Here is a 10,759-nt window from a genome sequence, read left to right as displayed (position 1 = left end):
TCGACATGAATGTACTTTTGTGCTCTTTCGTAGAAGTCGTCTAAGTAGGTGAACTCCGTTTTGAGCATATTATCCCATAGCTTACTGCCTGGGCGCACTCCAGCTGTGATTGCCATCTTGAGTTCTCCCCTGGTCAGGCTTGTAACACCCTCACTTATTTTAGTTAAAACCATATTTGAGGTGTTATGTTTTAAAACAATATCATACTTACTTTCAACGGAAGTCTGGATTTTTAAAAAAAAAACTTATTTCACATTATTTACATTAAACATAAAGTGTGTCTCAAACATATTATACATAAGTATTAAATAACCCAATTTGTTTTCAAAACATAACTCCACACTTTATTACAAACATACACACTGATAAACTAAAATAACCCACAAAAGGTCGATATGTTCATATGTACAAATAGGGTCAGGACCATGCTTCAGTTCTCCTTATGTCATTCACTCATTTCTTTCTCTACCTGTAACACAAGACAACTGTGAGCCTAAAGCTCAATAAGCAAAGTAATGCATCCAATGCTAATGATTATCCAATGTCAAAGGACATACACAACTTCTTTTTAAATTTTGGGCCCCTTAATATTGTGCACACTATTTGATTAGGCCAATGCCTGCAGGGCTTGTTACACATATAATATAAAATCCCATGGGTTCTCCTCCGGCTAGCCATCACCACAGTAGGGCACATTAAAAACCTTATTCCATCATTGCCCCGTCGGGCTCAAGAGTTAAGGCAGCCACACACTGTGGTGTCAATACATATAACAATAACTCATATGGAGGAGAAATAAAAACGGAAACATGGCAAACAATATAATTGGTTCACTAAAACCTAGCCCAAATTATTGGGCTGCCACTATGAGCCTAATTATAGGCCTCCATTTACACTTGCTTACATTCTCATTTGCCTTTTCAAAACAGTGGCACTAAACTTAAACTTCTTATTACAACTTACTTTTATGTTGCATAAAACTTGCCAAGACATCACATAATTAATCATCATAGTATCATGCATGGTCTTATATCATACAATAATTCACCATATCACTATTATGCCATGCATACAAATTTATGATGAAGTGTCAATGTATGTTAATACCACTTACTCACAACATATTCATATAATGCATACTTTCACATAACATGTAATTCTTGAGAACTCGTTAATGGATAATTGTTTGAAAATTCAAAGACTTAACCAGGAACTTATAAACTTAGGAAAACTTATGGAAACTTAGAGAACAAAGACAAGAGAATAATGAAAGAAAATACGTATATTGCTCTTTGAATAGCCTGGTATTAAAAGAATTTTCCAACCCCTTGGTTTGAGCAGTGGAGGTTTATTTATAGCTTGTCTCTAATGACATCGTATACAAGGTGGTTCCAGGGGACAAGAAGGTACTTGGGTACACTGTCATGGCAGTGGCATAGGTCGTGGTGGAGCAGAGGGTTGTGGTGTCGATGTTGATAGATGGTCAAAGGCATGTAGGTCATGCCACCACTTCTTGTACTAATTCGTACCACCAATACTTGTCGAATACGGATGTCAGGATCACGCCTTTGCCTTCCTCAACATTGTACATCTTGCACCCGTACGCGTGCCTCGTACCTGATGGTCTTTCTTACCTTTCCAGGACACATCCTTTCTCCAAGATCCATTGTGTTTTGCTAAGTAATGAACATTGTGGGTTCCCTGTTAATATAGAGCAGATTTCCTGCACACAGAATCCACGCTGAGGTATTTGTGGGAGATAGGCCTTGCGTAATGAGGCCCTGCTACGCATTAGTCTCGTGGTGTGGGGTTGGGAGAACCGAGCCTTCTTTATGGACGATGTGCACTTTGGTGTCAAGGCATGCACTATCGTGTGGCCGAGTGGGGGGTGAGGCACTGTTGTGTGGCCAAGGCAGTGTCCGTGAATCCCTGGTGTGAGGTATGGGTGTGTGCGCGCAAGGACCTGGCGTGAGGCGCAGGGGCGTGTGCGCGAGGTGCTGAGGCATGTATGCGAGGCCCTAGTGTGAGACGCATGGGAGTGTGTGCGCGAGCTGCAGGGGTGTGTGCATGAGGCCCTTGGCACGAGATGCAGGGGCGTGTGCGTGAGGCCTTTGGTGCGAGACGCAGGGGCATGTGCGCGAGATGCAAGGGTGTGTACGTGAGGCCCTTGGCACGAGACACAGAGGCGTGTGTGCAAGGCCCTTGGCGAGAGAGACGCAAGGGCATGTCTACGAGCTATTTCCATCCCAAACCTATGTTTTGAGGGTCACGAGGTGGAGGCCTCGTTCAAGCTGAAGTTTGGTATTCACAGGATGGTTAAACACGTTATCCAAGTTGGAGTCCATTGCACCTGAAAAATTTAAGCCTTGTACTTTAGTAATCGAATGGGAGCTAGTGAAAGAAAGAAAATGCAAGCGTAATAGAAACCTAACTAGTACTCTCGACTGAGCTGGAGCTTGGGGACCAGGAAATTCCCCTATCTTCTGAAGACCCTAAGGGAGTCCCATTTCTATAAGTGGGAGATAGCCTTAGAAGGTCTCTATAAATATTAGTTTTGTATTGAACGACTACTCTATCCAAGACTTCATTTAAACTATACATAGTCTGGTACTGCCCTAGCCAGATATCAAACCTACGAACCCTAAGGTCTACCCACGACCATACTAGGAAATTATTCCTGGGATCCTCAAAGAGGATCATCACGTCAGGTTTGTGCTTAAGTAAGGAGGGAGACCACATCGAGGATTCAAGCACAACTTTACCTCCGTCAGCTGAGCTCGATGAGGCTTCATCAAGGGCTTCTTTGCCTGAAACTAGTGGATCGTGTTGATGGGATGTAGCAGCATAAAATCACGAGCCTGAAGATCTTCTCCTGGGGGAGAGTCTAGCAGTCAGGAGTGGCACATGTTCCCACCTCAGGTATTTGCGATACCCTGAGTCATCAGTGGACTCGCCTTCGCCTGAAAGGCTGCAAGCTCGGAGCTTGTCTTCGTGAAGGATGTAGGACAGGGACCTTCGACCATAGGGAAGTTGAAGGATGGATGCCTTATGTTCCATCATCGCTTCTGATGGAGTGGGGCAGTGGTAGTTGGCTGCAGGAATGAACAAGTGTGAATATTTCGAGCCTGACTATTCAATGAAAAAAGGGATAAGTATGTTGAAATACTTACGGATGCGTTTGAAGGAGTAAAATCTAGAAGGTGTAAGACCATCTGTCCAGAAGAAGGTGAGCTTGAAGTTTGGAGGATGAATTGGCCTATCTTTGAAAAGCCATTTGTCCTTCAGATAACTTGATAAATAATAGAATTCGTCTCCTCCATGAGCTCGAGAAGAGTTGCTCTTAAGACAGAAGAGATATAATATCTCTTGTGCCGAAGGCCCTTCCCACTTCATCTCGTGCTACAGCGACCTGAGGGTTGACAAGACCTTGACAAGACCCTAAAGGAGTTGGTCTGGAGCTGGAAGGGGGCGAGCCTGAAAAAGTCCAAGAAATTCTTGAAGTATGTCTTCAGGGGTAGCAGAGCTACAACCCTCATATGCTCGTGACTCCATACGGTGAGCTTGATTTTGCTGTTAGGATTGCCATCTCCCGGGACGTAGCAGCTCCTTTCGTTTGAGGTCGCTGGTCGGCACATCAGGGTACCAGAGAGCTTAAGGCAATGATTAGCCAGCAACTCGGATATTTGGCTTGTGGACGTGACTGAACTCCAATAGTGCTCAGCCTCGAAAAACTCCTCCTTCGAGGTGGGGATAGAGAGAGCTTGGGAGGTGTAGAAGGACACGTTGAAGAGTCTTCCATTAGGGAGAATGAAAATACACCAGGTGTGAAGGCGACAGTGACTTTGAGTTTGGGATCTAGTGGAATAGGCCTGATCTCAGGGTCTGGATCAGGATAAGCCGCCACTCGGAGTCTCTTCCTCTTTTTCTCTTCGACCTCATCTATCTGACGTCGAAATCGGTCTCGTATATCCTCTTGCTCACACCTTTCTTTGTGTTCGTGGATTAATCACTAGTTTTGGGTATAAGGTGACTTAGGACTGGGTGTTGATGGGTGGTAAGGGATAGCGAACTCGGACCCCCACTGATTCTCAGAGTACTGCAACATCTAACAAGGAAGAAAAAGGTGAGGGCCCAACATACAGGAAATCATAAGGAAATTATAATTTTGATAACTCGAGCTCGAGATAACAAGATTGCCTTAACCAAGACTGAAGCTTTGAAAGGGCGAGATTAAATCGGATGTCATCCTCGAACTATTGTAAAGTTTGGGCATCGAGGGTGCACTCACGTGAGAGTGGGGAGGTTAATACCAGTTTAAAAGAATCCTAGATTTTCAGGAAAAAGCTAGAAGTTACCCAAAAATGTGATATTTTTGGGATTTGTGCGTTTAAAACCCTAAACCAAAAACCTCTATTTCTTAAACTACACGAAACCCTCTATTGCCACAAAAAACCCCATTATTACATGTTTATGCTAGAAATCTTTGGTCTAAAACCGTGATTCTGGCTACATTAAAACAACTCGGATCAAAAGCTTGCCTAATATCAATGTGAAACTAAAAAAAAAAAACTAGTAAAAACCAGTAAAGATATTCTCACAATACAGAAGGAACATGTAAATACATATATATAAACATGCCAAAGAAAAGGAGTCAAGAACATGAAATTACACAGAGTTGATCGTGGGAATGATGAAATCGTTGACTAGAGGAGTGGTTGTAGAAAAACTTTCACGGAGTTGAATATACCGAAGCTACTTTGCTTTGTTAGCTTAGAGAACATGCAAAGGGAGAAATGTGGCTCTGGTTCATTTTTTTCCTTTTCTCTGAATAATAAAATGAAAGTGATGAAGGAGAAGAGAAGGCATGTATATATATGTCCCAAAGGGATATCAAAGGTCGGATGAATCTGGACCTTTGGTTTGGATTGGAACTTGATCTGATGGATGGGGTTTGGTTATAGCATTGGCAGCAAAAAGAAGATATATGAAAGGATATGGGCAGAGATAGGGAGTACTTAAGTACTCTGGGTGTGCAATCCTTGAGTGACGCATGTCCATACTCGAGTATGGTAGGTGGCACATTTTTCGAAAGGAGAAGTTCAAAAGTTTCCTTTTTATAGGATTCGAACCAACACTTTGATAAACTAGTTTTAGGCTCGTTTATGGTCTAGTTTTAGGTTGGTTTTCGTTAGTTTAGGATTATTTTATTGCAGAATTATGCTCGTTTGTTCATGTTTAAGGTTTTCCATGCTAAGTTGGTGAAAATAGTGAAAAGGAGTGAAAGTGGAAGAAAATATAGTTAAGTTGGAGAAAATCGTGTTTTTCGGGGGCGATATGTGCGAGTTTTGATGCTGTAAATATTGCTATCAAAGGAGCGCCATAGCGCTAGGAAGGACATGAAGAAGCTGTTGAGTCTGGAAGTAGCGCCCCAACGCTACAAAGGCAATGCTAAAACACTATCAAGAACAGTAGAGCAGCACCCCAGTGCTACATCAAGGGCGCTACAACGCCATTGAAATAGTTTTTAGGGTATTTTGGATCTGACTATAGCGCTACAACACTCAATACATAGTGCCACAGCGCTGTAGACGCTTTTTCTTTCTTTCAGATTTTTAGCCACTTTTTGAAGGACAAAATGGTCTTTTCGCTTGGGAGCATTAGAGGGCTATTTAAGGAATATTATTCCGCGAATTCGATAGATAGTCTTAATTTTAAAAACCCTATACTAGAAGAGGCTGCTGTAATTAGTTTTCTTTTTCATCTGAATTCATTAGGTTAATTTTTATGAACAATTATTTGAAGTTTAATTTCCTCATGTTATCTATGAACTAATTTATTTTATTTAGGGATTAATGTAGTCATTGAGATTTCTATTTAATTTTATTATGATATTCTATTGATACTTCTTCTCTATTCTAATCTATATGATGTATGTTTAATGCTAGTAAATACTCGATCACTATTTACTTGATTTATTGGTTTTGATTCAAAATTCGAAAGATGAGAATTGAATATGCTATCATTACATAGACATAGGTTGCATATTGAACGAAAGTACCTGTATGACTTGTGTAGTAATTATGTTTCCATGTTTAATGCCTTCTATATGTTTAAGTTTATCACATAAATGTAGAAAACCTGCATATAGATTGAGATCTTATATCTTGAAAAAGAATATGAATCGATTATATTAACCTGCTATTAGAATAGAAAGAAGAGATTTAGAATTGATTATTAAAATTAATAGAATGAATAGTTGATGAAATTAATTCCTAGGCTTTTTATTATTGATTTTTGATTAGTTGATTTATTGTTCTGTTTCCAGTTATTTAAATTATGTTCATAAGTTAAAGTATTCACTTTAATTTTATTCTTTTCATCATAATTTTAATTCACCAAATAGAAAGTTAAAGAATAATTAGTGGTATTTGGAAATCAGTCTTTGTGGGATCAACACTCTACTTATCATATATTACTTGATTCGACCACGTATACTTGCGTGTTAATTTTTATAGATCAAGTTTTTGGTGCCGTTGCCAGGGACTTAATCTCCAATATCACAGTTAATTGTTATTTATTCTAATTAGGTTATTTTATTGTATTTCTGTTTAACATTTATTTGGATCAAGGTTCTATTGTGTTTCAAGAATTGTTGGTATATGCGAAGCAATAGACAAAAGGAGATTATACCAATAGATCTGGAAATTGAAAGGACGTGCAAATAGAACCGAAAAACAAAGAGGAGATTGAAGTTTACCATGGCTGAAAATTTGGGAAACGGTGCTAATAATGGTCAAGGGGCTGCAGAGGTTCCAAGGGAGCAAGGACCAAGAACTTTGAGAGACTATGTACTTCCTACTGTTACAAGAGTGCATTCATGCATTAGACCTCCAACCATTGCTGCAAACAATTTTGAGATTAAGCCAGCAATCCTTCAAATGGTTCAATCAACTGTTTAGTTTGGAGGTATGCCAACGGAGGACCCCAATTTACACATAGCTAATTTTCTGGAGTTATGTGCTACGTTCAAGATGAATGGGGTGAGCAATGATGCTATAAGATTGAGGCTATTCCCATTTTCACTAAGGGATAGGGCGAAGAGTTGGTTGATATCCTTAAAGGCCAATTCTATCGCTACATGGGAGGAGTTAGCTCAGAAGTTCCTTGCCAAGTTCTTTCCTCCAGCGAAGGCTGCAAAACTAAGGGGAGAGATCAATAATTTTTATCAGATGGAAGGGGAGTCACTGTATGATTCTTGGGAGCGATTTAAGGAGTTGTTAAGGAAGTTTCCACATCATGGTATAGAAAAGTGGATGTTGGTACATAATTTTTACAACAGATTGAATGGAACAACTAGAACAATTATAGATGCTGCGGCGGGAGGTGCTTTTATGAGTAAGAGTACTAATGAGGCATATGAGCTATTAGAGGAGATGGCGATGAACAATTATCAATGGCCAACTGAAAGGGGACAACCAAAGAATGTGGCTGGAATGATGGAATTGGATGCCATATCCATGCTTACAGCTCAAGTAGCAGCCTTGACAAAGCAGCTACAAAACACTACACTCCTATCTCAAGCTATGCAAGTTCACAACCTATGTGAATTGTGTGGTACAACCCATCCACCCAACGAATGTCCTGCTCTAGATATGAATAATGTGCCCATGGAAGAAGTACAAGCTATATGGAATTACCAGATACAACCCAATAGTCCGAATTTCATGTCCTACAACCCTGGTTGGAAGAACCATCCTAATTTTTCCTTGTCCAATAATCAAAATACTCTACATCCTTACCTTCCACCTCAGTCACAATATCAAACTGCCCAAAATAAATCATCATATCCACAACAACATGCACACCAACACCCTCCACCTGGATATTATCAACCACAAAATAGACCACCACACCCAATGCCAATGAAACCAGCTGAACCCCAACCTGATGTACTTAACCAATTTATGACTGAAACCAGAGTGTCCATAAGGAGTTTGGAGACTCAAATAGGGCAGTTGGCAACTTTAATGTCGAATAGAGCTCAAGGAAATCTGCCTAGAACTACATAAGTTAATCCTAAAGAACATTGTCAAGCTATTATTTTGAGGAGTGGAACAAGGTATGAAGGGCCAAAGAAGAATCAGTCAGAAGAAGAAGGTCAGAAGGGAAATACATAAGGCATAGACAAAGAGAAGTCTAATGATGAAAATGTTACTGAAGACCTTAAGAAGGAAGAGGAGGTACCACCTGTGAGTATTGAACATCATGTTAGAATTCCATATCCACAAAGGATGTGCAAGCATAATTTGGATAAGCAGTTTGCAAAGTTTTTAGAGGTGTTTAAGAAGATACATATAAATATACCATTCGCAGAAGCAGTAGAATAGATGCCCAGCTATGTGAAGTTTATGAAGGAGATTCTGTCTAATAAGAGAAAGATAGGTGAATATGAAACAATAGTGTTAACGGAAGAGTGTAGTGCGATTTTGCAAAGGAAACTTCCTTAAAAGTTACGAGATCCTGGTAGTTTTACTATTCCATGCACGATTGGGGAGTTTAAATGTAAGCATGCACTTTGTGATTTGGGGGCAAGTATTAATTTAATGCCTTTGTCAGTATTTCTTAGACTTGGTTTGGGTGAAGCTAGGCCAACCACAGTAACATTGTAGCTGGCTGATAGATCTGTGAAGCATCCACATGGTATTATAGGAGATGTGTTGGTAAAGGTGGATAAGTTTATATTTCCAGCTGATTTTTATAGTTCTTGATATGGAGGAGGATGAGAATGTTCCTATTATCTTGGGGATGCCATTTTTAGCAACTAGGCAAACATGGATAGATGTGGAAAAAGGAGAGTTAAGGCAAAGAGTGCAAGGGGAAGAAGTAGTATTTAATGTGTTCAAGGCTATGACTTATCCTAACGCAAGTGACAATTGTTTCTCAGTTGATGTGGTAGAAGAAGTAGTAGGGAAAAGAAAATTAATTGAGGACCCTCTTGAATTAAGTCTTATATTTGATGATGTAGATGGTGAGGATAATGAAGAGGCATTGAGTTATTTGAATTGGATAAAATCATATGAGTTGTGGAAGCATAAAACCGGAAAGACCATTACCATCGATTCTGAAGCCACCTGTGTTAGAACTGAAGGATTTACCAGAACATCTCCGCTATGCTTATCTTGGAGAAAAAGAGACTCTTCCGGTTATAGTTTCATCATTTCTTTCGAAAGTACAGGAGGAGAAGTTGTTGAGGGTGTTAAGGGCTCATAAAACTGCTATAGGGTGGACTCTTTCTGACATAAGAGGAATAAGTCCATCGACAGTTATGCATAGAATTCTTATGAAAGACGATACTAGACCGAATATTGATGCTCAACGAAGACTTAATCCGACAATGAAAGAAGTGGTGAGGAAAGAGATTTTGAAGTGGTTAGACGCTGGAGTGATTTACCCCATTTATGATAGTGATTGGGTAAGTCCAGTACAAGTAGTACCTAAAAAGGGTGGTATGACCATGGTGAAGAATGAAAGTAATGAACTGATTCCAACAAGGACTGTGTCGGGTTGGAGGATATGTATAGATTACCGGAAGTTGAATAAGGCAACTAGGAAAGATCATTTTCCTTTGCCTTTTATTGATCAGATGTTTGATAGGTTGGCGAGGCATAACTACTATTGTTTTTTAGACAGGTACTCAGGCTATCATCAGATTATAATTGCACTGGAGGATCAAGAGAAGACAACTTTTACATGTCCTTATGGTACTTTTGCTTTTAGAAGGATGCCATTCGGGCTATGTAATGCACCAGCCACATTTCAATGGTGTATGATGGAGATATTCTCTGACATGGTTGAGAAGGGGATTGAGATTTTTATGGATGATTTTTCGGTTTATGGGTCTTCTTTTGACAAGTGTTTAACTAATTTGGAGTTAGTTTTAAGGAGATGTGAAGAGTCGCATTTAGTACTTAATTGGGAAAAGTGTCATTTTATGGTGAATGAAGGAATTGTATTGGGGCACAAGATTTCTAAGAAAGGCATTGAAGTGGATAGGGCCAAGATTTCTACGATAGAGAATTTGCCACCTCCAGTTTCAGTTAAAGGAGTAAGGAGTTTCTTGGGCCACGTATTTTATAGGAGGTTTATCAAAGATTTCTCCAAGGTCTCGAAGCCGCTGTCCACCTTGTTAATGAATGGGGTTCCGTTTAATTTTGATGAGAAGTGTCACCAAGCTTTTAAGATACTTAAGGAGAAATTGATTTCGACACCTATAGTTGTAGCACCTCAATGGGATTTTCCATTTGAATTGATGTGTGACGCCAGTGATTTTGTAGTTGAGGCAGTGTTGGGACAAAGAGTTGACAAGGTATTCATAACGATTTATTATGCAAGTCGTACCTTGAATGATGCTCAAATTAATTATGCAACTACAGAGAATGAGCTGTTGGCCATAGTGTTTACCTTTGATAAGTTTAGGCCATACTTGATTGGGAATAAGGTGGTTGTTTACATAGATCATTTTGCAATAAAATATCTTATGACCAAGAAAGATTCCAAGCCTCGTCTTATTCGGTGGATTTTGTTGTTACAAGAATTTGATGTGGAAATTAAAGATAAGAAAGGCACAGAGAATTTGGTGGCTGATCATTTGTCTAGATTGGAGGTTGATGAGGATTCTCTTCATAAAGAAGTTCAGATTAATGATGCTTTTCCTGATGAGCAGTTGTTTGAAGTAAATGTTTGTAAAGATGTTCCATGG

The 10,759-nt window shown here is 39.7% G+C and overlaps 1 non-coding gene across 1 annotated transcript; it reads right to left on the bottom strand.

Annotated features, from left to right (window-relative positions):
- Positions 1-7,196: 7,196 nt before the first annotated feature.
- On the bottom strand, positions 7,197-7,303 carry LOC133781106 (small nucleolar RNA R71). The gene has a single exon (XR_009869902.1). It is a non-coding gene; the product is annotated as a small nucleolar RNA R71 (small nucleolar RNA).
- Positions 7,304-10,759: the final 3,456 nt, after the last annotated feature.

This window comes from Humulus lupulus, chromosome 5, assembly GCF_963169125.1.
Source record: "Humulus lupulus chromosome 5, drHumLupu1.1, whole genome shotgun sequence".
In the NCBI taxonomy this organism is placed as follows: domain Eukaryota; kingdom Viridiplantae; phylum Streptophyta; class Magnoliopsida; order Rosales; family Cannabaceae; genus Humulus; species Humulus lupulus.
The sequence above is the reverse complement of the archived record's forward strand: the minus strand, read 5'-3'. Positions and strand labels throughout refer to the sequence as shown.